General features: G+C 40.3%; 1 pseudogene; it reads left to right on the plus strand.

Annotated features, from left to right (window-relative positions):
- Positions 1-6,330: 6,330 nt before the first annotated feature.
- Positions 6,331-26,155, plus strand: part of LOC133018999 (roundabout homolog 1-like) — an 87,639-nt pseudogene continuing 67,814 nt past the window's right edge.

A 26,155-nucleotide genomic window follows, 5' to 3' on the forward strand; every position in this document is an offset into this window, starting at 1 on the left:
TAAAACATCTATGATTGTTGTTGCAGGTGAATAATCAATACATAACAATGATTGTGGATCGTGGGATACAGGAGAAGCGTTCCGAGCTCCGCAGACATGGAAGTCATGTGGACTGAAAACTCTTTTGGCACACCGGTGTTTGTCTTTGCTATCTCTGTGATGAAGTGGGTGCTTTCTTGCCCCTCCACTGTATGTACCTGAATAGGAATAAGCAGGAGGCAAAAAAGAAAATGGCAAAAAATATTTTCAATTTCACTCAGCTAAAGAGAGAGAGAGAGAGAGAGAGAGAGAGAGAGAGAGAGAGAGAGAGAGAGAGAGAGAGAGAGAGAGAGAGAGAGAGAGAGAGAGAGAGAGAGAGAGAGAAAGGGGGGGGGGGGAGGCAGAATGGTTTTGCTGCAGGTAAATGTGGACCCTGTGGGATACCTCGCTGCAGATTGTGAACCACAACACAGGGATGTTTCCACATATTGCAGGAACATCCTGTGATTCTCTACCCACTGTTGCAGCTGTGATGTTTCATTTGGAAAACCATCACAGATATAGTGTACATACAAATATATATACATGTCTAAATTCTGACAAGCCATCCAATACAGTGTTAATCCGGCGAACACACTGTATTTATTTACAACAAATAACAGAAAGTATTTTAGGTAATCCTCAATCTATAGCCCATGATGTCATCAGTGATTAAAAAAAGCAGAAACTGGAAGATTTTAATATTTTTTTTTCTTTTTTTTTTTTAAGCCTGAGAAGATGAAATTAAATGATAATTTTGTATTGTTGGAACTCAGCACTTTCTGATGTGTGTGAGTTGTCAGGCGTAATCTGTGAGAGTAAATTGTCTGCGTACAGCCTTAGGACCCTGAGGATATTGGACCTTGGTTGCTGCAGAGGTAGGTTTGTGATTTGTATGCAACCCATCTGATAGTGTCTCCTGGATCACAGATGGATTATTTAGACTTCTCCTTCGGCAAAGGCTCCACCTTTTGATATTTTTTCTTTAATTTTATTGTTTTTCTTTTACAGGTCCACAACACACCGTCCTTTTTTTCTTCTTTTTCTCCCTGCTCTCATTGTTGGGCTGCACTTGGACGCCTGCAAAACACACAGTGGCAGAGATTTGGTTCTACCAGAGAAAATGGAACAATAATACCGGATGAACAACCTGCAGGGGTAAGTTGCAAAGTTCTATGCATTTCTGAGGCTTTTAGATTATATTTTCGCTATCGTGAGTGCACATGGTTTTGCTGCAGGTGGCTTCAGAGAGAACGGATCCTTTCCCTGCCCATTGATTCATGCAGGAGCAGATGCTGTCCACGTGCTGTGGTGCTGAAAGTTATTTGCGGTGAAGACAAATTGCCATGGATCTTATTTGTAATCGGTTGATTGCATGTTGCCAAATGAGCACTGATTGTCGGGTTTACCGCAAATGTATTGATTTTTCAACCATAAATCTACTCAAATTACTTTAAATGTCAATATGTCTCGAGGTTTATGGTAAAAACAATTGCCAAATTACAAATGTATTTAACCTTGATCATTTTTCTGATTATTTTAAATTTTTAGGGATGAAATACAGTGGAATAAATGTACTGAATTATTATTAGAGCCATAAACTAAGTATGTAAAACTATTCCTCGGTTTTTTACAGGGCTAAATAATTTGCATTTCTTCAAAATCAAGATCTTCGACTTTTTCTCTCTTTACCGTCTGTTTTCCACTTTAATTCTCTCGCTACTGGTTCTGAAAATCCTTCAGTGGTTTCGAAACCCTGAAGGGATTAAGCTATGGATGTGCACGGAACAGTTGCGAGAATTAGCTTCAAACATAAAGGGTCACTTAATCTGGTTGATTTAGTGTGTTTGGCTAAACCTTTATTGTAAATATGAAGTTGCCCCTAACTGACATTTCTGAGTGGACATATTAAAATTCAGTGGATTCATTTGTTTTAGAATCCCTTTAGGTGTTTGTCAGAGAGGGATGAAACTTTCTATGCTGCAGTTTTTCTTTCCTCTTAACAACCACATTATTGATCAGATTATTATTGCCATTAATACATTACACCAAACATATATTATTTTTGTTATTCCCAGCCTCAACAGTCAATTGCAGCTAACAGCGGGTTCAGCTGTTGAATTTTGATATCGACATCAGTCATGTGGGAACACTGCCCCTGGTGACTGCTTCCTGGCATCATCCGTTACTCCTCAGCCTAGTTTTCCCTCTTCCACAATGCCTACTCATGCAGCCAATGGTGACTTGTCACAACGAGCTCCAGACACCGCCTCTCATACTTGTAATATCCTTTGTCTTGCTCTGATAGCTCCCTTAATGTTTAACAGTGGCAGTGATGAAAGCCTGCATTTGTCTCCCTCATCTCCCCCCGCCCCGAAAAGACACTGCCATATGTCAGCGATAACTGCCAGGTGCTGATAAGGACTCTCAAGTCTTATACGTTAGCAGACAGCAAGCCTCGTGTGATGTTACACTACTCTTCTTTTACCCGATTGGCAGACTTTTTTTGTTCATGCAGGTGGTTTGTGAGCATGTGAAATATCCAAGTCTGACCGTCTCAGCAGTGCAAGCCTCTCCCTGCACATACCTCCCACTGTGGCCTTGATTTAGACTCCAGATCTCATGCGGAAAATAGTCAGTGAATCATACTTCCTGGTTGTACCCCCTGCTTCCACTCAGCGTCCACTGGTGTTGTGCGACAGAGCCTCTGATTAACCCCCACCTAGTGTCAATATTGCGCACATAGATGGAGAAATGTGAATGTGTTTGACCTTAAACATGACCACAATACAATATTACATTTAAAGTGCAGTAACATGAAACACATCAGTGTATAACAACCCCCAAAAGTCTGCCGGGACATGCAATAGGTGTGCTGGTATTATATTACCTCAGATGCTAGAAGTGCATTGAAATATGTCTCCTTTTTGTTGCGGCAAATACATCCATTAACTTTAATTATCCTCCTACACCTTTTGACATGGTACACTTAGTAAGAAGTATTGCATCGCACATGTTTGTCTCTACACGAGCGCAGAAGATTGCACTTAAGAAAGAGAAGAAAAAAACCAAAGGCGGGGGATCTGCCGAAAGCTGATTCTGTTCATGCTCCAGTGCTTTCTACAGTATGTGATCCGTCTGCGCTGGTATAGGGAGAGTTCCCGCTCTGGCATATTGACAGTGTGTTAGATGGTAAGCTGTGATTATTCCCCTGTAGACAGAAGAAGGAAGGGAGGAAATCAGCAGTCCTGTCTCCTTTGATCTGCGGACTCACCCCATTAGCTCAGAGCCGGTGCAAATGAGATTATTTTACTGTCATGTCAAAGGAAACTTTGCAAGTGTTGGGTGTGACTGCATGCATGTGGGCATGTGTGCATGTGTGCATGTATGCATGTATACACAAAATGACACCATGTGATGGAACTCACAGGGTGTCTGCAGGTTTTTTCACTCTAAAGACATTAAGATCAACATACATGTAATGCTCTATTCATTAAACGTACTGTATGAAGCAGTAGTTCTACACTTCAGTATGTAATGACTGCACTATTCTATACTAATCTCTACCTCGGGCATCCGTCACCTGGTTCTTTGTCCTCACTTGAACCATTTCCTTTTGCTCGTTTCATTTCAGATAAGTGTGAGAATAACACTCCTCCGCTAGAGTTATCAGCATATTAAACACACACTCAGGTGCTTTTTCTGTTTCACTCATATAATTTTCTCTCCCTCTGGCGTATTTTTGAATTACATCTTGAATTCATTATGATTTTTGCCCCATACAAACCCAATTTCTGCCAGTCTCCGATCTGCATTCCCCATAAGATGTATCACAAGGAGAAAACCATAAGCAATGCAATGTTATTACCGCCCACATTTAATATTCAGTCCTCAACAAAATGCAATCTTCCTCACTCATTATTATAGTAATATATCCATGTAAAGAGTTTTGTAACAGCAGATTTCAATATGAATGCGTTTCATATTACATTATAATTTATTACATTACTGTGGAATATTACTGGTTCTCGCTTTCAAAACTTGTGAACCGTCAGCTTCTTTACTAGATTGAACACTGTGAAAACTTTGATAGAAGATATCAATTATGTTAGATTTTTTGTTGCTGTGTCATAGACTAATATGCCGAAAAATATACCGAACCTGCATTGGCTTAGAACATTTCACAAATTAATGTAAAGTAGATCAGGAATGAGGCAAATACAATACAACAAGTGATGCTATATAAAGTCTAATAAGTCTGCTAGTGTCTGTGAGGCTGTTCTGAGAGATACCAGTGCTAAGACATGAATTGAATACTGTCTAATAGTTCATGAGATGTTGCACTAAAATTAAGAAACGCCAACCTTGTGGTAACTTTTGGTGATAGAGAAAAAGACTAATGATCGCCAACCAATATTTCACCAAATGGTGATCTGACAGACCATCATTGCCAACTTTAGATGGCATATTGTTAAAATTAAGGTGTATTAAATAACCTTATAATTAGAGCCACTCTGTCAAAGCTACAGCAAAATTCATACCAGCGACCTACATATGAAAGATGAATCTGTACATACAGTAATGTATAATATCAAAAAAAAACTTAATGAGTCATCATCTCACTTTTTTTAAATGGATCCAATTGGTGTCAGCTAACTCTAAGAAACTTTAAAAAAACAAGTATTGTATATTATGATTATTAGTTGACCAGAATAATTTAAATCTCATTTAGATCGAATCACCACTAGCTGTGAAAAACAAAAAGACCAAACAAAACCTAAAACATCCATAGTAATTCCTTACATTTCATATTTAGAAAAACGTAGTAGCTCTGATTTTTACAAAGCTAAAACCAAATCACTTTTTTGTAGCTTAATCAATTCCCAAAACATTACAAGCCCAACCCTCCTCATTACTGGGTGCACAGTACATTCACTTTTTGCAGTTTTGGCATATTTAAAAATGTTGGCTGTCGGTGTGCCTTTCTCAGAACAATTAAAGTGGAGCATCAAGTCGGTGGTCACAGGGTGCCAAGACATCCCAGGAATCTGGCCGTCCATCAGACGGCGAGGATGAGTTGCAAATCTGTTTGTACCCCAGATGGCTGAGCAGTAGAACTGACTTCCTCTTTCTCTCGCCTGGCACTGTCACTGTGTCTCATCACCATTCCCACTTGAGAACAAGGGGTTTCTGTTTTGTGTGAGTGCGCGTGTGCATGTGTGTGTGTGTGTGTGGATGTGTATTTAGGGGTTTAGAATGGGACGTGCAGCAGGTAAATGTGAGCTTGTTGGTGTTTCACTTGGTTTATGTATGAGCACATGCAATTTTTATGCGGGAACATGAGCAGCAAGCATGCACGGTTTCTGCACAAAGCTCACAGAGAGCGTATTACAGATGTAGGCTGTGTGACTGTAGAGGCTCACTCTCTGTGTTGGAATATGGGAGGAAAAGCAACAGTGAAGCTCTAGTCCTCTGCTCCCCCTCGCTATGTGTGGATTGGATCAGACTGAAACAAACCGTCTCAGAGTTTAGCAGCAAGCTGGACGGGTTTAGGAGGAAAGTCCATCTGTCTGCCCCTCCTCTTTGTAGTGGAATTTCACACAGCGACATGATGGTACATACTCAACAGCAGGTTGGACCATAGAGAGAGTCTGATTATAATCATAATTCAATGTATGTGGGTGAAATTACACAATTATAAAAAATTGCCTGCACTGTGAATGAGAACCATTCACAAAAAACTGAGTTAAAGGGTCTTTACGTACATTTTTGCTTATATATAATATATATTACAGCATCAAACTAAATTCTTTACTCCCCAAAACCTATCTACAGAGATGGAAATAAACATCAATGCTCACTCTTTTAGTTCTGTTCATACAATAGAGCTTATTTGCTTCTTCTGAAGATAGCATGCTAACCACCTAGTGTGAAAACCGTCACTATTTTGTCCAGTCTCCCAGAAAAAAAACTCTCTTCTTGTAAACACAAAAATGGCTCAATTTCTTTGCAAGCTACAAGTATCACAACCCACTTCCATCTTGAAACTACAAGAGTAAAATTACATATAGCACTACTACACGTAATGTATCTTCACAATATCACTGATTAGCAGAGAAGCGCACAGCAGCTTCTTTTCTGACATTTTTTCAAAATAATAGAAGCATGAACCCCACCGCCCCCTAAAAAAAAGATTCCTGCAGCATCTCAAGTTCAGCTCATGTGTAAATCTGAAATGTCCTGATGTGATATTTATGTCTCTCACCCAGGTTTATTCAGGCCTTTTCAAGGCTTGCTTGGTCTTTACGGACCATGAGGGCTTCACTGTCACCCCTCAGCTTCCTTCTCTTCAGCCTGCTGTATGTCAGCCAGCTGCAGCGCGGCCACACCATGGACATTTCATCAGGTGAGATATGTGGATTAAGGAAGGAATAAAAAAAGAAATAAGTAACATTTATTCATTGCAATTTATTTAACTAAAAATAGTATCTAAATAAGAGAACTTCAGCACAGTATAGATGCAGCAATGCTGCCCTCTTGTGGCGAAAGCTTTAAGACACAGTGCTGGATATTCACTAATTTGTTTGTCTATATTTGATTTTAAATGATCATGAAACAGGAAATAAGGATCAAGCCTTCAGGATAGTTTGCAAAATCTCATCTTTTGTACTTGCTGATCTTTGACTAATTATACAAGTCTCAAGTTGCCTTTTGCCCTTGACTGAGCGTTAAGTTTCATGTACATGCCTGGATTCATTTCAAATAAAATAAACTCCTGTAATGTGTATAATAAGAGCTTAAATATCAGAGTGCAACAAGAAAACAAAATCTATAGCTTTACTTCTTCTCAAGATGTTAAATGTCTGATTCAATTTAATTTATTTCAAAGCATGTTAACAACATACAAGATCATGACCCATGCACCAATTTTTGGGGTTACATTCCAGTGTGATGAATAAGTGGTGGCTCCCTCTAGTGGTACACAATTTCTCTAAGCCTCACCAAACCAAAAGCCAGTGGAAACAGAGCAGACTATTAGAAAGTGATGATTTTTGCGTAATTGAAAAATAAAGTTGGTTCAAGTTATTATAAAATGTATGACTACTGAAAATAATATTACCAAAAATATCATTTATTTATAAATTATTAACAATTTGCCAACTTAAATAGAAAGTGTATTGGTTGCTTGGCAAAATTTCCATTATCACTCTATAGTTTCAGTAGTGAGTTGCATTGAATTTAGTACAAGATTGATTATCTAAAAATTGTGCTTAGGGTTGTAAGTCAAATCCTAACCCTCAGAGGCCGTATCTAATACCTAATACCTAATGAAATAATTTAAGTAAATATATTCATAACGAAATCAAAGAAACTTTTAATGAGGCATCATCGATTTACAGGACATAAGTGTATTTTCTAATAAACTCTTTGCTAACATGAATATAAAAATCAAGAATATTCTTACTATTGTCAAGTTTTGAAAAAAATGTTGCAAATGGGTCAGCAGCGCAATTCTGTAATTTGTTTTCTAATATTTTCTAACTCGCTGTTGTTGTTCCCTTTCCAACAGCTACAGATAAACACAGAGAGAACCATGAAGTCATCACCCTAACATCTGCACCCGAACAAGACGTTGGCTACAAAGGTAGGATCCTTCTTCTAAATGCGATTACTGCAAAAAGGGTTGATATGACTAACCAACGTTCAGCACTTAGTACCTTAATATTTGTTATCAGTCAGATGTGTTCTGTGCTCCTGCACCTTTAAGTTGAATGATGTGCTCAGTCCAAATGAGAGATCTATGTTATCACATTCATTTGCTCTATACTTGTTAAAAAAGGAATCTCTGAAATAAGCCTCGATGAAGCCGTCAGTCAGTGATGTAGTACTGTAGGCTGTGCTGAGTCTGTATTTGTCCATTGAAAGAAACAATATTGAATCCAATTCCCAGGAAGAGGACGATGTTTCCTTTCGCTGACAAAGACTCTAATACCACTTAATGCCAGTTCAGCAGTTGTAGACCTTGAGTGCTGTGTCCAAAGCCAATGCACTCCGATGGCCCTCTGCCTTCACTTTGATATTGCATGGTAAGGACTGTGACATGGGGCGTATTGTGATAGAACAAACCTATAAGTCGAAGAGCTCCTCTCTCTGTCTGTAGCCTCTTTGGTTGGGAGATTAAAACATTCGGTTTATATGCTGAACAGTCTCTCCGTCACCTGGAGCCCATTTTAGATAACACAAGGAAGTAGAAATGTCTTTGGCCCTTTCATCCTTTAAAGCACTCCATAAAGATTGTTTCCTCTTTACTTGAATGGAATAAATGGAGCTTCTTGGGTTCCATCTGAAGCCGTTTCATCTCTCGAGATGAGAAGGCTTTTTGTTTTGGTGTCTCAAATCGCTGTGACCCAGAAAGAATAAAATGTGACAGTGACATTGAGAGAAGTCGTAACAGCTAATGAGACCGTCAGGGTGGCTGCCAGTTGGCCAATTTGGAGGGAGGTCAAGAGGAGCAAGCGTCGGTGGCGGTTTGTCGGTCGCATCAGCTTTTCCCCACCGTGCTGCAGCGGCTGGCAAATGTAACAAATCATTCCGCTTGGAAACTTTGTCTGATCCTGAGAGACAGTGGGGATGTACAGCGAGAGGCTCTGAGATTTCAACAAGTGGGGAGAAATTATGGCCCCCAAAAGAGCTGTCACAAATGATGAAATGTTGGGAGAGTTGGGAATGGAATGGAAATTAAGGCTGTGGGAGAAGCCGCTAATGGCGCGTTACCTTCACATCCATCCATTAATACATCCACCCAGGTCATTCGGTGCCTGATGTTCTGACACCAGGTATAGACAGATGATTTCATCAAGGGTGATTTGAAGCCTGTTTGTGTTTTAAATGGACACAGATGTAACTAATAGAGGAGTAGCCGAGGGCCAAGTGTGTTGCTCTGTGGAGATTCCAAATTATTTATTCCTTCATAAATATTTTTGGGGATTTGGCTCTGGGCTGTTTTGAAGAGATTTTCTCTCCTGGCTCAAAACCAACTGGAGAACTACTTTAATGAAAAAAGGAAAAAAATAGAAAAGGGTCTCAGTGCTTGGCACCGTCTCATTGAAATCCTGGCCATTTTATGCATGGTGTTGCCATGAAAACGTGCGTGTCTTTGTGTCCATTTTTCACCATCTGCTCCTGTAAATATCGGTGTTGGGGATGCTTTGGATTTTAACCAACTGTGAAATGTGCTGTGGATTTTACAAACCCTGCTTTTAGCTGTAAGCGCTGCATCTGTTGTTATGTTGGATGTGCATAAAGCAAGAGCTCCTCCGGTGAATCCATATCCCCTTGTTATTTGTTCTTTAGCCCTACTCTTATGGTTGCCAGCTAATTCCTAATAAGGATACGGCTTTAGACTAATTATGTAGTCATGACATGACCAGGACCATATTTTCCTCCGCAGTGTTATTGTGCTACTGTGTGTTGGTCTCAGCCAAGTGGGCTGCCAGAGTCATACACTAACATGCAAAACATGGAAATTATATGAATAGAGACTGTGGGGGGAAATAAACACAACAGCAATGTGCAGCAATAACTTAGTTAGGCCTGAATAATAAGAGGCACAAGCTTGTATATTCCAGCAATGCATCTGCTGAACAGTGGAAAGAAAAAACTGGAAAATCCAAGAAGAAAAAGGGAGATGTGCTTGCAGGGGAGTGCATATTTTAGAAAGCCACTTAAGTGCTTGTGATGAGGCGGACCGTAATTCTCCCTGTTTTACTGGTTGTTTACAAGCTGTGATGTCTCTGCTTAGAGAGCTGGCTGCATTCAGCCGAGCTGCGAGTGGTTCACGATGACCGATTTAAGGATTTGAGGCGAGAGGGGCAGGGAGGGCTGAGTGCATAAACTTTGTCTTCGGTCTGAATGAGACTTTAAAGAGCAGACGCCTCACGGTTGTGTCTGTGGCGTGTGAGTGAATCAGACCGTTTGAAGTCGTTTGATTCCATCTTTTGTTTGGCTGGACATGTGAAGGAATGTTTTTTTTCAACTCTATGCTTTTTATAGTAGAAATGATTCATATGGCTAACCATGACACTGAGCTTTAGTTTCATGCAACCTGCAGTCCATCTCTTCTTATGTGACTGTGCAGATCTTTCTGTGACGTGGTCAGAAATAGGACAATTACTTTAAACGTCTATCAGTAGTGTATTTCAAAATAAAACCTAGCAACAAATTTGACCCTTTGTAACAGGAGTGGTTATAATACTGTCGACATTGGGGACATATATTGGCAGATATCGACAGTGTGGGCATCAGAAAATGAAAAAACTCGCCTTGAATTAAACAGTGAGCTTTTCCTGCTGCTCCAGTTGCCCTCACACCAGACTGTGCTGCAGCTCAGCAGCCAGCAGAGGGAGTGCTGACCTCCTCAGACAAACACAAGAAATCCCTCTGTCTCTCTGTTCTGTGATGGAACTATTAACTTTAAAACTGACTCATCTTTCTCAATTCAAAGAAAAATCCGATTTAAGTACAGTATCACAGATGTGATTATTACTTCAACATGTTTGATACCAATGCATAATATATTAGATCATTTATTTCTATTAGAATGTCCTCTAATTTCCCCTGTGGCATGTTGAGAGGTCACAGTGAGGAAACCTGATCGATTTTTTTTTCTCATGGGAAGAAGATGACACAGCGCTGTTGCTTTCCTGTGTGGATAAAGCCACTGCTCATCATGGCTCAATTTAGTAATTTTTTCCATGTGTTGCATGAGCTTGTCCCCTCTAAGGTTTTAATAAGGACACATAGAGAGTGCACGTCTATCTATGTTGATAGAAGAATATAAATAGCAGAGAGCATTAATCGAGGTCATTATATAGCCAATATTCACATTAGACACACTTTATAAAGTATAGTTTAGGTTCAGGAATCTGCCCTTTTCACATTGTGCTTTAGTGGTGCAGCCAATATGATTGACAGCCATTCTGCAAACTTACATTTGAATAGACACTGTGACACATTGTGTTTTATATTGAATCCATCAGACATTAAACCCTAAACATCCACATCCACTGGTTTCCAGGGATTCTTCCCAACATTTATGAGGCTGCTGAGTCTTTTTTTTCAAGCTTGATGCAGAAACCCATCAGAGTCTCGCGTTGTGCCCGGGAATCCTTGTGCGGTTAGATGCTGCCTGACTCGCAGGAATCTCCTCCGCGCAGCAGAAAAAGCCTCTGAAGGAAAAGCAGAGCAGAGCTGCTGCGCGCAAAGACGCACGGCACCTCCATCCAACCAGCGCCAGTCCCACCAAACCCGACCCGGCGCGAAAGAGGAGGGAGAGAGAGAGAGAGAGAGAGTAGGGGTTACAACTACACGTTTATCACGTTAAAGTGAACGCAAGTGGACGCTTCTCCTCCTCGTGGAACTATTAACATCTCATGGCCGATGCGTTCCGCCAAGTTCTCGGCATTTTGGAGAGAGGGAATCCAAGTGCGGGACCGAGTGGATTAAACCCCGCAGCGATGCCTCCGACTGGGGTGAACTTTGGTTCCTGCAGCAGCACCAGTCCACTGTCCGGGCAGCAGCTCTGAACATTCTTTTTCTGTATCACTGCGGAGTTCAGGAGGAACTCTGCCACCGGCCGGATCCGAACCCGCACCGCCGCCTGCACAGCGCGTAGAAGTTGAGATTTAGATGAAACGGACAACCAGCTCGCCATCTCACTGGATTTACCCCGTTTCCAGCTTCCCCGTGAACGATGCCTGTCTGTCTGCGGGCAGTTTACTGTCTACTGGCACTTTTGCACGTTTGTTCAGGTATGAGCTGATCCATTGCCAAACACATCTTTTTTTCTTCTTTTGAGAAATCTACATTTATGTGCTGCTTGGGAGTAATTCGAAACTGCGGTGGTGATGCATTTGCAAAGTTGACCTGTCTCAGGCCGCCTGTGGATATCTGAGGTCACCTTTCCGCTGTGCAGCAGGATCCGGTTGTGGCCCCTTGACCCACGCTGCTTTCCGCCTGCACGCTGAAAGTGACCCATCTATCTATAATTGCTGCAGACCAGCGGGACACAGGCCCACTTATAAGTCTTATCACACCATGTGGAAATTAGTTTCCACAGTGAGTGTCAGAATGAAAAAAAACAGGGAGAGTCAGGTTTGGGTTAAGATTGTGTTGTTTTAATGTGTGTGATAAAATCGGTTGCATCAGTGGGTGCATACACTTTACATGAGCTGCAGGTTAATGAGGAACAGAGAGACTTACCTTGGATACTCCCTCTGCACCAGTGAGGGTGTGTTACTTCCACTGGGTAGAAAGAAGACACACCTTGTCTCTACTCTCCGGATTCAGAAATAGACAATTACATTCACTTTGTCAATGTTGAAACGTGACTTCAGGTTTTGGATATAGTGTAAATATATTTCTTTTTATAGATCTATTCATGCACATTAATCCAAATCCCTGTAACTGTGCCATTTTTTGCCAGCAGGCTGTTTTCTTTAACTGCAGGGCTAATTTGGTGAGATGATCTGTTGCCTAAGGAAGTTTTGCCCTTGTAACATATTTTAGATTGTAAAATTACATCCATATTTACACACTTTTGTCACAGCACATGTTAGCCACTTTGTTTCAGTCAAGCACCACCCTCTGCAGATGTAGCCACTGAACTCCCTCAGAAGACATCCTCCACCCATCAGGAATCAGAGATTAAAAGCTTGGAATGATTGTGTCGACCCAGATCCTATTCAATCACATATAGTCTTTATATATTTGGATGTGGTGTCGGGAACAAGGTGGTTGAGCTTGAAATGTTAAACATTTTTTAATTTTAAAGGGCTCCACCTATGGGAGGAGTTCATTGATTATACCCAAAATAATGCAAGCATTTGAATACAAGGCACAGGCCTTTAGGGAATAATGACAAATTCTGTCCACCGTTTTTTTAAACAAATGCTAAACCACAGTATGGATTGGAGAGCTAAAGCAAGTATTAGATTAAAACATACAAATCCTATTGTTGTTGTACTATTTACCAATAATCAAAAAAAAATCGAAATCGATGACTCGCGGAACTTCAGTACATAAGAAAACCCACAAGTCAAGAATCCCTCATATTCCCGACAGGCAGACGTCTTGTTCACTGTGTCAGACAAAGACAGCTGTCAGTAACATTAACTGTGCCCGAGAGTGAAAAAATGTTTTCAGCACTAGTGTCTGACACTGAGTGATGGCCTTTTTTGCTCGACTTCCTTTGACTGAATAGAAAGATACTTCTTCAAGCTTTATTTTCTCTTATATCATGAGGGCTGGAATACATGTGCCCACATCAGAACACATGTGGCTTTAACGCGCCCTAATTCTTAGATTTGAATCCATTCTTTGAGATTAACATATTGTAAAGAGGTTTATTTATATAGGATTTAACTAAGATAATGTTTTTCCCAGAGCCAGAGGAGGAGGAGCAGGAGATGTACGGTGTTAACATGTGGATACAACACAGGCTTTTAGCGGCTCCTCTCTTTAATGACAGCGGTAACTCAGAAAAGGAAACACACTCAGTCTTGCCTATCCACATCAAGAGTACTAAAATACGTGTGACGCCTATTTTCCATTTCGTTGTCACTAAATTTCCAAACCGACAAACTTGGTAGCCACGCAAATTCAGGGAGTTTCAAGAAGAAGGTTTGTGCTTTTGTCAGAATTATTTCCTCTGACACTCTATTATTCATTACTATTAAACATGTTAATTTGCAGTTAAAGTTGAATTATCAGTGCCTGGTCATCATATATTTTCTCAAAATGCAAACTGGCAACAGAGACCTCAAAGTTCAAATCAACCTTTTAATTACCGCTTACAGTTATTTTATTCCCATTAAGGGCCCCTGACATGAAATAGCCCAGATGCTAAGAGTATTCAGTGGTCGTCTTAACCACTGAGCTTCAGTAGCAGTGGACACATTCTCACTGACTGGCCCAGTAATGTACTTTTAGCCAAAACATGTGCGGTGGGATAAATGTCCTAAGCTGTGTAGTAGCTGTGCATTTCAGTGGCCCAGTTTGAACCTGTGAGAGAGTGGGTGGACCGTATCCTCTTCCCACCACCCATACATTACAGGGACATTACAGCTGGGATAGCTGCCAGGTTTACGTGCCCTTCCTTGAAAATTATCCCCGCTTAACAAGTTAGACTCAGAATTATGACATGTTTTTTTTCCCACCCTGTTTGTGCTCAATGCTCCCAAACTGATTCCCTTGTATGGTATCTTGACTGCATCATAAAAAAAGGTACACTGGTCCCTCATTAAAAGACTGTGGTCTGAGAACCGTGCTTTTAAAGACACGTTATCATACTCAGAGCTAAGGGGCACCTTTGTTATAGTTTAATCTCCCCACAATAAATCTGCCGGTGGTAATTGGATGATACATAATAATCTAAGTGATTGCCATTAAAAGCATATGCTCGTGTCGAGATGGCTTTGTCCCTTTTTGGATGCGGATCATAATTACGCATCCCCAGAGTGATGCCACGACTTGGCTCGCCTCTTTACCTGCTTTGTCTGATGGTCTGTAAACATTATCCATAAAAAAAGAAACATGGGAAAATAAAAGAATGACCCATCCTGCTATTCCTCTGGATGACATTTCACACACACCTGCACTTTCAGCGCACAGATCAATATCTTCATAAGTCGACGAAGAAAATAACTAGGGTAATTACTTTGGTAACAACTGGCCGAGATCCTCCGAGGATTATTCTACCTTCATGGAGCACCTCATCCATTTCTTACCAGCAGAGAAGTAAGTACAAGAGGGGCTCAGAGACCCAGCAGAAACCAGCCTAATTCCATCACTGGTGTGTGCAGCAGCCCCATAGGGAACAGTTTAACCGAGACATCTGGCTGGCCTGTTGGAGTTAGTTGTGCACAGGTCAGAGTTCACATGTACTTACTCGTGCTGCTTGGGCGACTGACACTCAAGGCTACAAGAGGTTTACTGTTGTGACCCGGAATACTGCATAACACCAGTTACAGAATACTGGACCTTTAATAATGATGGCTTATTTGGGGGGGCGGGGGGGGAGCTGGCCTGCTGCGTCGTCCCCTACGCTAACAAGACTCCCCATAGCCTTTGTGATGTGACAGTGATGGGCCCAGTGTTGCTGCTAATGAGGACTTCTTCGCCATGGATGATGGGGCTGACAAGACATCTTTGTGTGGCGAAGAGCTTCCTTTGTTTGTTGGATGAAACTGTCAGGTTCCTTCTGTGCTTTCTTAGAAATAATGCGACTAATAAGCTTTACTGGAGACCAATCTGGTAGGAGAGCATCTCCTGTAAATGTTCTTTATTCGGTTGAGCTCGCCAGCATAGGGACAAGAAATAGGGTGAAATTAATGTATTCACCATGTGGCCGCTCCGTGTGTCATTCATACTCACTGAGAATCTGCTGAAACTACTCTTTTTACAGGTATGAGGGTTTCTTGCTAAATTATCCTGCATGATTTAATTTCTTACTGCTGGCAGTAACATTTTCTTTATCATCCATCAATTCTAGTTTGTGGTTGTGTGTGTATATAAACATCCATGTTCTGAAAGAGTAGGATGCAAAACCCTAACTTAAGTTTTGTGCATCGTAAGCATCCACAGTCAGTCCAGGTTGAAATGAGTTTAAACAAAGTAATATTGTTTCACACCAGAGTTGTTGAGATCATTATTTCCTGAAAAATGCTCCTAAGAAGTTTTTTTCCCCACCAGGAACAGTTAAGGTAGAAAAGCTGAGACTGTGTCTCTCTTGTCTCTCAAACCCCTGTGGACGTCGCTGGAATTGTTTGGTTCTGACTGAACGTGCATACATGCATATGTAATGATGTTCGCGAAAGCTTGTTTTCCGTGTGTGCTTTCGAATTGTTTGCTGAGAGCTGCGATTCATAATTGCTTCCCTTGTTTACTCGCTGTTTTCCTGTGGTGCTGTGAGGCCGCGAGCGTGGTTTGCTACCCCCGGGGAACGGGAGCTACTCAGAGCTTTAACAAGTGCCTGTGGGCCTGCAGTTCACAGGTCATCACACCTTTGCATAGGCAGACACACACATTCACACTCCTGCACACCACGCATATACACACAACTGAGATGGATCGATAACTATATGCCTCTGCAGCAAACGTAGCCGGTTCTATGCCTGGAGGATCCTCCTACACCCCTAACACTGTCTTCAACCTTTTCTACTCATCTCTAGAAAATAACTACCACAGACTTTATTTATTCAGTCCCCATTTGTATTTGTTTAAGATGACATGGTCTTATTAAAGCACAGTAATGTAATGATTTAGTGCAACAGCAACTCAAAGCATGACCCGGGACTGATAACAAAACAAGAGTGACACTCAAAGTGATACCTGTGCCAAGTCCCAACATCTCTCCTCAAGTCAATAAAGCTGCACGAACGTAAACAGCTTTTCCAACGGTAAAAAAAAACACAAAAATATCAACTTACAAGTATTTTTATCGGCTTTAATCAGCATTGATAGCAACGCCTGGGTGTACGTGCTAATTTCTTCGCAGTCGAGATGCTGCACCTTTCCTGGCGTGACGTCATGAAGAGCCTTGAACCTAAATATCCAGGAACGTTTGTGTACTTATTGATTTATACATGCTGGGAACAACGTGCAACTGCCGAGTAAAATGCTAAATATAACAGCAATGCAAGACAGTGAGGCGAGAGAGCTTCTCCGTTTCTGGCTCGTTCCTGACATTGAACATGACTCACTGGGGAAAAACACAGAACTCCTCTACTGGCAAAGGGAAAGGATTCACTTGCCTTATTGTAGCAGGCATACCAACATTTAAAAAACCTGTGTATACCTGCTTATAATGGTGTTAAAGAGGTTATAGAAATCAGTCCCCTAAATATAAATTGTTTATTACCTGCATTAAACTCTGGCCATCAGTGGAAGATGTTAAAGAAAATGATAAAACAATTCCTGGATCAGCCCCTTTATGAAGAATTGAATTAGTTTGTCTTTTGTGATGCTACTCAGACAGGCATACAGACTGAGGTAGTTCCTGCTACAGTAGGTATCTGTTTTGGTTACTAAATATTAACATTAAGTTTCATGGTCGCTGCTACCTCAGTTATTTGATAAATCCCCGGACAAATTAGTACTACCCACAACTTTCTGTTAATTACACTGTTATAAATGTGGTTGTGTTTTGCCACAGAGCACACTGTGAAAACAAAATTAAAGTTGTATAGCCTACTAACACCACACACGGTTTAATTATTTGTGGTCTTTTGAATATCTTGTGCTTGTCACCCCCCAGGTGCTGCTCTCAGTTCCCCGCCAACAAAACCACTGCCAAGAGATCCTCATTGTGAACCACTCATCTAAATAAGACTAGCCTCTGAGATCAGAAACTCCCGTGGGTCTGTGGTTTTTCTCCGGGCTGTTTGTACTTCTTTCGCCTTAGTTTCCTGCTCTGAGGCCAATGTCCTATGACTGTTTGCTGAGGCTCTTTGGATAATTACTTCTGCAAATAAATGTGCTCTCTGTAGTCTTGACTTTTTCATAATTAATTACAAAGGCGCCCTCATCCGAATTTTGTGGTTAATATGCATGTTGTTTCATCCTCTGGTAATAAAGGTGGGCTGATTGGGTTGTTTTAGACAAAGTGTTCGTCTGAAACAAACTGTTGTGGCCCTCAGGGTTAGTAGTGGTTGCTTTCAGAGCGATGCTGCATCCCTTAGGATTTCGGATAAGGAGTAATTGGGAGAATTAATATCTTGAAAGGACAGCTTTAAAGGTCACCGTAATGGTATGGCCTCGGAGATGCTTCCCAAGGATACCACTCTGTCCATCTACCCGTCTCCAGTCAGGCAGAAAATAGTCAATAGTGTCAATATTCGTTTCGGTAGGTCTTCTGCAGTTCATCTTTACTTTCAGACTCAGTCAATGGATGCATTCTCACACATATCAATTAGGCTGGCTGTGACAATTAAATCCAAGATTCGTTAATAACAGAATGGTTATGTATTTTGAGAGTAGTCGGTGCACATTATCCCTCTGCCATTCCGTTGGTCTTTCTCATCCTTCATCGCTCCCCAGCATTGCTGACAGGGTTCAGAGCCCCCTATGTGAAGACTGCAGCATAAAGAACTGTTTTCCCACCAGAGCCCCATCTCGCCGACAGCCCAAAACATGCATACATTGCTTTAATTAGCAGATCTATTATTAGCTAGCATTTTAAATTCTGTAGGATTCACACGAAATGTAGGACCTACGACTGATGGTTTTCATAGATGTGGATTTATAACTATACTGCCATGACGCCTTTATCCGAACCTGTGGAAGTGGAAGTGAGTGGAGTATTCCAGTATTAGATACATTTGTGATAATACAATAATTACCTCAACTACTGCACCATTTTTCCAATGTATAAGTCATGTAGTTGTCATGCTTATAATGCTCTTATTGTCTCCGTGCAGTAAAATAATCAAAATTTAAATTGAAAAAAAATCATTAAAAATCACGTTAGAAAACTGACTAGCTTTTAAATGAAAATGTTGAATTTGACAGAATGTACTATTAATGGAATTAGCACAGTATGACCGACGTGCCGTGAAATAACTAGAGACTTGCTTTGGCTTTAGGTAATGTCCTTCACCAAGATGAATTTTGATCATCCACCAGACATCTTGGGGGAGCGGTTGAGGAGCACCTCTTTTAAAAAAAAAATATATTCTGGCAGCCTTGATCAGAGCTCGCCTAAACCAAACCCAGTCCTTCACATCCCAGTAAGCCTCCAGTAAAAAAGATGAAGAGAGCAGGTGGATCAACAGGCCAGTCTGAGTGGCCTTTTCTCCTTAGTGGGAGAGAGAGTGAGAGAACGGGAGAGAGAGGAGCTATCCAACGTTACCTTCATTAAACAGAGGCTGACGGCGGAATGCACACTCTCAAGGCATCTCAAGCATTTTGACTAACAGACTCATTAGTAAGAGGGAGATATTTGTACTATGCAGGAGTCACATGATGTCTCACCTATGTAAATGTTGACCAAGACAGATCCTGTATCAGTTTGGTTTACTTAGATTCTAAAGCTAATTTCTGTCATTCACCATGATGAGCTACAACGATTTTTTTGCGTAGTTGGTTTGATACATAAACTAATAGCACCTGACGGCAACAAATTATTTGCAGTAAGCACGAAAAATGTATATGTAATTTGATTCTGATATTACCTTTTGACATATGACATGCCATATGATACTCCGTTGTAATAGTGACGATCATTGCAGTATATGCTTTTTCACAGTATATATATCGATCGGAATAATCAATCATTTCATTTTTTTTTGCTTTTGCTTGTTTGTTTGTAGGATTACGCAAACAATACACAACTGATTCCAATTTAATTTTGTCTAGGGGTGGAGCATGACCCAAGATTTTAAGTTTTCTCAAAGAATAATTCATCAATCGTGATGAAATAAATCTGTCATTTTTAAAGGACCGATATATATGAGTGTGTGTAATTTGGTTTACATCCAAATTAAAATCCACATCCAGTTAATTTAGATGTGGCCTAATCAGGGGGGTGTTCGGCCCTATCGCATAGGTGTGCACTCTACTGAGTGTCATATTTATTTTCCTTCATTCTAGTTTTGATGTTTAACTGACAGCTTCACAAGAAAGAAAAACATCTTAAGTATTTTAATTGTCGAGTTTGTGTTATTAAGGCTCAAGATACATAAGAAACATTTAACGTCAAAAGGAATGGGAAAAAAGAAAGCCTCTTGGATCTGTTTTTTTCTAAGCCTACATTCCATTTTCTCTCCTGTCGTGCTGGGTTACAGTGCAACAGAGGACTTTCTTTTGAAAGTCCATATAACTGGGGGTATAGCACTGTCGAAGCATAGCCACTGAAATCCTGTCATTTCTATAGAAAGCTGCCTCAGGTTAATGAGGGAGTAAAGAGTGTGGACAGGTACTGAGTCAGAGGAAGTGCAGTCTGTGGTGGCTCTGTTTTTGAAATGCATTAATTAGCTCATGTTCGGAAACTGTACATGTGAAGACAGAGATAAAAAGAAACATCAGACAGTCGTGAATGCTGCAGACATTTTGTTCTTATTTTCCACTTTAATAAGAACTGAAGGAGCAGGCTCGAGCTTAACTTCTAATCATCCCAAATACCTGCACTATTTCCTCACTTCAAGGGGCAGCTTTACTGTGACATGCAAGATCGGCATCTGCTGCTGTCTGCAATCTGATTGTAAAACTGCTTTATTGCAATCAGGGTTTTTTTTCTTCATATCATTGCAATTACATGTAACAACTTCTCTTCAACCGGCATAATCACAACCTTTTCAAATTGCACTCTCAACACAAGGAGTGCAGAAAATAACAGTTTACCTCAGAAACAATACTTAAAGCATTTATGTAGCAATAGTTACAAAATACAGAGACTATAGACCCACAGCCTTAAACTCAACTCCACACAACAGAGTATATCAGGCTGAAGAGCTGGGCTATATACTTTATGTCAACAACCAGAGGCCCCTGTGCCAATGTGCGATCAGCAGCAGCATCGCAAATGAAGCCAAATCAAAAGCTGTTCACACAGATAAACTCACGTATTCGATTCAATTCAAGCGTTTATTTTCAATGGAAAGCTGCACAACGAAACTTAAGTGTAACTCCTCTCGGTGGTGCAAAGAGAAAGCAGCAGTTAAAAGAAAACAACTTTTAATCACTATTATATCATCATTATAAAAGAGTGTTTTGAAGGGTGAGCTCTGAACCTTTCACAGGGAAAAAGAAGGATTGAAGTCTGTTCATAAAGACTTTGTTCCTTCATCTCAAAAAAAGGAAGCGAAAAGCAATTTGTGAGGAACATGGCTGGAAGGATATTTGCCCAGTGGAAGTGATTGACACAAGCAGGATTGCTGTGAAAAAGGGGTCAAGATATTATGGAGTTCCAGTCGCTGGTTCTCATCCAGGCTGAACTCTGACTTCTCGTCCGCTTCCACCACGGTGCTTTATTGCAACTTGTAGACCTAGTCTTTGCAGGTCGTGCTTGGGTCTGAAAAACAAACATGAGACTTCGGTTTCCTCTTATGAACTTCAACATTATTTATTTTGTGGGTGTAATATCCCCACCAACCTTTTTGGCAAACATGTTTGAAACGGGTAAGACACTGGGAACACTTCCAATTCTTATTTATTATGTTTTATGTGCTGTAATCCACCTTTGTGCTAGGGCTTTGCCAGCATCATCAATTGCACATTTGTAAAGCAAGTGCAACACAGAACAAAGTGGCGGCAGCAGCAGCAGCAGCACTAACAGCTGTGTTTTGATAAGAGTTACATTCTGTTCCTCGGCTTGACTGCTGCCAAATGCGTCAGACACCCGTTACTGTTTTTGAAAGCGTCAGACTGTTGCCTCAAGACACAAACGGATTTGACAATGAACAATGAAATGCATGTAAGTTTTTGTGTCAGATTAGAGAGTTAATTTGTATTTTGTATTTGTACAAGTAAAGGTACAGAGTGTGAAAGTGTATCGTAACTTAAAAAAATTAAACCTTTCCCGACTTTCTCATTTGCCTGTAAAAGCCTGTGGCCTCATTCCTGAGTAACGGACTCAACCCAATGGATGTGAAATTCAAGCTTGCTCCCGTGTGCCTTGTCTCATTGCCTCTCTTTCACTTCACAAAAAAAGAAAACAAATAAATCCTTAAAAAAGAAAAAAAAAAACATTTTGTCTCCATTATAGCACTGTGCCAGAGCTTGAGAGTTGGTATAGTCTAAAATATAATAAAAATATAATAACACAGTGACTTTAGTTTCCTCATGCAGGTTAGTCTGTAGTTGGAATTGCTACCTGCACGACAGATGCTGGTGGACCATCTTATCAATGGATTGATGGACAGTCCAATAACCAAAGTGCTCTTGTCAGTCTCTTTTGAAAATATTCTTTATCCAGCCTAACGTTTCTGTGCATGCTTTAACCAAGACGCACAGCTAAGTGATGACAGCACATATTGCTGAACAACAGTATCACGAGAGGCCGTGCAATCTGGTGAAATATGCTCACCAACTTCTTTGCCACAAGTTTAATGAGAAGATCTATTCGTTGGTTAAGTCATGATTTCTGGTTCTGGGTCCTAGCTCTGTTATTCTCATAATGTCACAGTGCTGTGTATGTCTTTTGCTGGTGTATGCTGACTTTAGCAAGCTCAATTTATATTAAGACACAGATTAAACGAGTCGAGTTAGGTGTACTCCTGCTCGGCCGGGAAAAAAACAACATATATGAATTTAGTTCCCTTTTTAGCCTAATTAAAAGTCCTTACAAGTACATGATGGTGAAAAGTAACTGGTGTTGGACGCAAATATAGATATTTTGTCACATTTAACAATTTCACAGCCAATCACAAAATGTCTTTTAAGCTTGAGAGGTGCTGTTTGGTGGATTTGATACCTTTGGACAGAGTATAGCTGTTTGCCCTGGATTCCATTACTTTTGCGAAACTAAACTCATCTGACTCAGCATGAACGGATTATGCATATTCCCCCAAACAGTGAACTACTCCTTCAATGACAGATGTGAATATAATCCATCTGGATGGCTTTTAGTGCCACAGAGTGGGTATTTGCTTTTTGTGAACACACAGGTTATCAACAATGCCCAAAAAATCTAAGTGAAACTAAACAACACTGAACTCTAATCCCATGTGGCTCGATGTACGCTATTACTAATGTCCTCTCGGACTATTACGCTAACGCCACGATTGCTTTTAGTGTTAATGCAGTCCAACAACCAGCCAGAGCCGTGGCCACTTCATTACAGACACTGTGATTGAGCTTTAGAAGACTGGCTGGTTTTTCCCCTATTTATATCTGTGATATTGTTTAATAGGCATATCCAGCATATACACGTTTCTGTATCTGCGTGCAGACATTTCTGAAATAGGAGTTCTGTAGATGGGTTTGGTGCTTACGGGGGAAGTCTCTCTGCCTTCCCAGTATGACAGCCAGTTCACATCTGGACAGCCACTACCAGGGGCGCAATTAAGACAGAAATTAAATGTAGGTCACGCAGACATGCACTTGTGACATGCACTGATGCAGCATGAATCTAATGTGATTTTAATTCATCAATTGGGTGAGTTACGCAAAAATTTTTCAAATGACAGTTTTATAACTTACAAGCCTCTGAGGAGATGATGGAGACCCGACTGCAGGGGGACAAACGTACGTTATCTGTTGAGCTGATATTTATCATGAGATTTGAAATAATGAGAGTCTTAGAGGTTTAAATATAAGCTCTGCACGAGAAGTTAAAAAGTAGGGTTTTTGTACAATGTGATAAACAGGAAACAAAACAGAAAGCAGACAGGAAGCGACTTCTGTGCATCAGCTAAGTGCACAGAAAACAGTAGTAAGACATTGATCGGTGGAATTTTCCATTACACTGATTATACAAATGAGAGTAGACTAAACTGCAACTTGTTACTGAATCACACTAATATAAAAGATTAACCAAGGGTGGGGTTTTTATTTTCTTTAATAACAAACAATCTCCCTGCCGTTTCAGCGCCTGCTCCTTTCGTGGGAAGTTTGACTTTCAAGCTCTGCCTCAGTGATAATCAATGGCCTATTCAACCACTTTACTTTCCACTGAACAGTTAATGGAGTGAGGATAAGCCTCTCTCCGATGGGCTGCTGGCCTTTCCAGGCAGTTGTGCTCCAAAGGTGTTTCTCATCACAAATACAGGAGGCAAGCTCCCAAGTATCAGCAACCTCTGTTTACTATGTCGAAGCAATATGCAGGATTTGGTCTGGATATAAAAAGCCAAACACGAAGACTCCTGTTGACAATATTTGACGTTATCAGCCAACGTCTGTAAACCGTTTTAACAGTGCTTGGAATCTGCTACATATACTTACAAGCTATTATTGGATTTTTTAAAACTGTATAAATATCCAAACCAAAACCATTTGTAGTGTCCGTCATATTTAGCCTGATGGATTTATTCTCCAGTTAAAATGTCCTGGTGACCTAGTTGGCTCAGATGTTTATCGTGCACCAGCAATGTTCTGGTTTGAGTCTGCCCTGGGGATTTCATTGCTTGTTACCTTCCCAGTGAGCATTTAACAGATGGCAAGCCAGAGAATATTTTTTCATAGTACTGTGTAGAGACACTGTTAAAAAAAAAATCATATGAAAACCATTTAGAAAATGAATAAACGTCATTATTTGCAGATGATTCTCACTGAAAGATCTCCTCGAAGTAATTTAATATAAACACTTAATCAATTATTTGATTGACTGATGAATCATTGTCAATAATTTTAATAAGCTGGTTGGACAATCAAGTTATTTAAAAACATGAGATTGGGAATTTTAATGAGCGTTTTTCACTCTTTTCTGACATTTAAAGACTGAATGATTAATCGATTAATCATAAAAAATAGTGGACAGATTAATCAATAATGACAGCAGTTGTTAGTCTACACATTATAATATGAATTCTCAGGCCTTTGTCAAGCCTTTTCCTCATTTTCACTCAGCTCATATCTTGCACTGAACATCTGGGTGCTGCAGTTCAGAGGCGTTATCATCGCCCGTGACCTTGACTCCCCTCCAGAGACGGCTACATTGTGCACTCCGTTGTTAAAGATATCGGAAGGAAACACAGATACGCACAACATCCGCGTGATTAAAAACCACCTGTACAAATGCATTTTGAGGAGAGATCACATGTTGTAGTAGAGTGTAAGAGTGTGTGGTCGCAGACACCTCGTCCCGGACACACACACACAGGCCTAGAGAAACACACACATTCCTTCCCCCGCATTCTGGAGTGAATGACAGTGTTCAACTGTTCCACTTAATTGTAGTTTATACTGCCTGAGAAAGAATGTCTGGCATTTATTGGTTCCCTGTGTTTTACCTTGCAAATGAAAGAGTGTGTGTGTGTGTGTGTGTGTGTTTGGAAAACGTGTCTCCACGAGATGAGCAACACAAATGGTTTGTTTTCCATTTGAATGTATTTTCTTTGTTATCGAAATAGTTTGAAACTTTGAGAAAAAGGCCTATTTCTTTTATTGCCGAGAGTTAGATGAGAAGATTTATATTGTACACATATATATTTACAATACATATACAAAAAAACTTATAAAGACATTGGCTAAGCTTAGCTCAAAGACTGAGGAAAGTGGAAAAGGTAGTCTGGCTCACTCAAAATGTTTAAAAAAGAAGTGAAATTCATTTATATAAGCACTTTGAAAGCTCAACAATTATTTTGTAGCTTTCCTTTGTTGTAGCTTCTTATTAAACTCATGGAAGCCTGGGTAGCTTAGTCGATAGAGCAGCACTCTTTCAATCTAATGGTTCAGGGATCATGTCTCTGTTCACCTGGTGCAAAGGTTCCTATACTTTCATTTGCCTAAATTTCCTTCGGGATCAATAAACTAACTGTCTGTCTTTCTATCCATCTAAATATCTGTCTATCTATCTAGGACACATGCAAGCAATCTGAATCGTCTCATCTAACTCTCAGTAACAAAGTGAATACGTGTAAAATGTATAAAGTTTAGGAACATGGTGTTTCAGTGCCATCATTTAAAACAACTGTTCAGTGTATTGCTCTAATTTGATCTTTGTTCTGACTTACTTTATTTTCCCTTCAAGTTTTTAAATGACAAGTCGAACAATATGAATTATATAGTTATCATAATTGGAAACTTTTAAAGCCAAAATACATCTTTTTATGGTAGCAATTTCTAGTGCATATTACTATTCAATATGGAAAAGTTAGTTGCATCTGATCACGTGTATGGCTTTTAGAATAACCATTGTATAACCTTTTATTGTAGAGTCTGCACAGTTTTATAAAGCAGGTCCCTGGTCTCACTTAAAGCCCCTTTGATGTAACACTGAATCCACATTAGTCAAAACTTGGCCTAAGAAGAGAGGATTTGTTGAATGTTTTTTTGCCATTTCTGTATAATCAGATGTGCTTTAAATAGCAAAGGTTGTGCGGCAATGCAAGCACTTGCACAACATAACCCACTTGTCACACTAATACTTTGCTGCTCAGGGTAAAGTGTCATCGACTGAGTGTCTAGTCTGGATCTGTGAAGT

This window comes from Limanda limanda, chromosome 14 (assembly GCF_963576545.1).
Source record: "Limanda limanda chromosome 14, fLimLim1.1, whole genome shotgun sequence".
Taxonomy (NCBI): Eukaryota; Metazoa; Chordata; class Actinopteri; order Pleuronectiformes; family Pleuronectidae; genus Limanda; species Limanda limanda.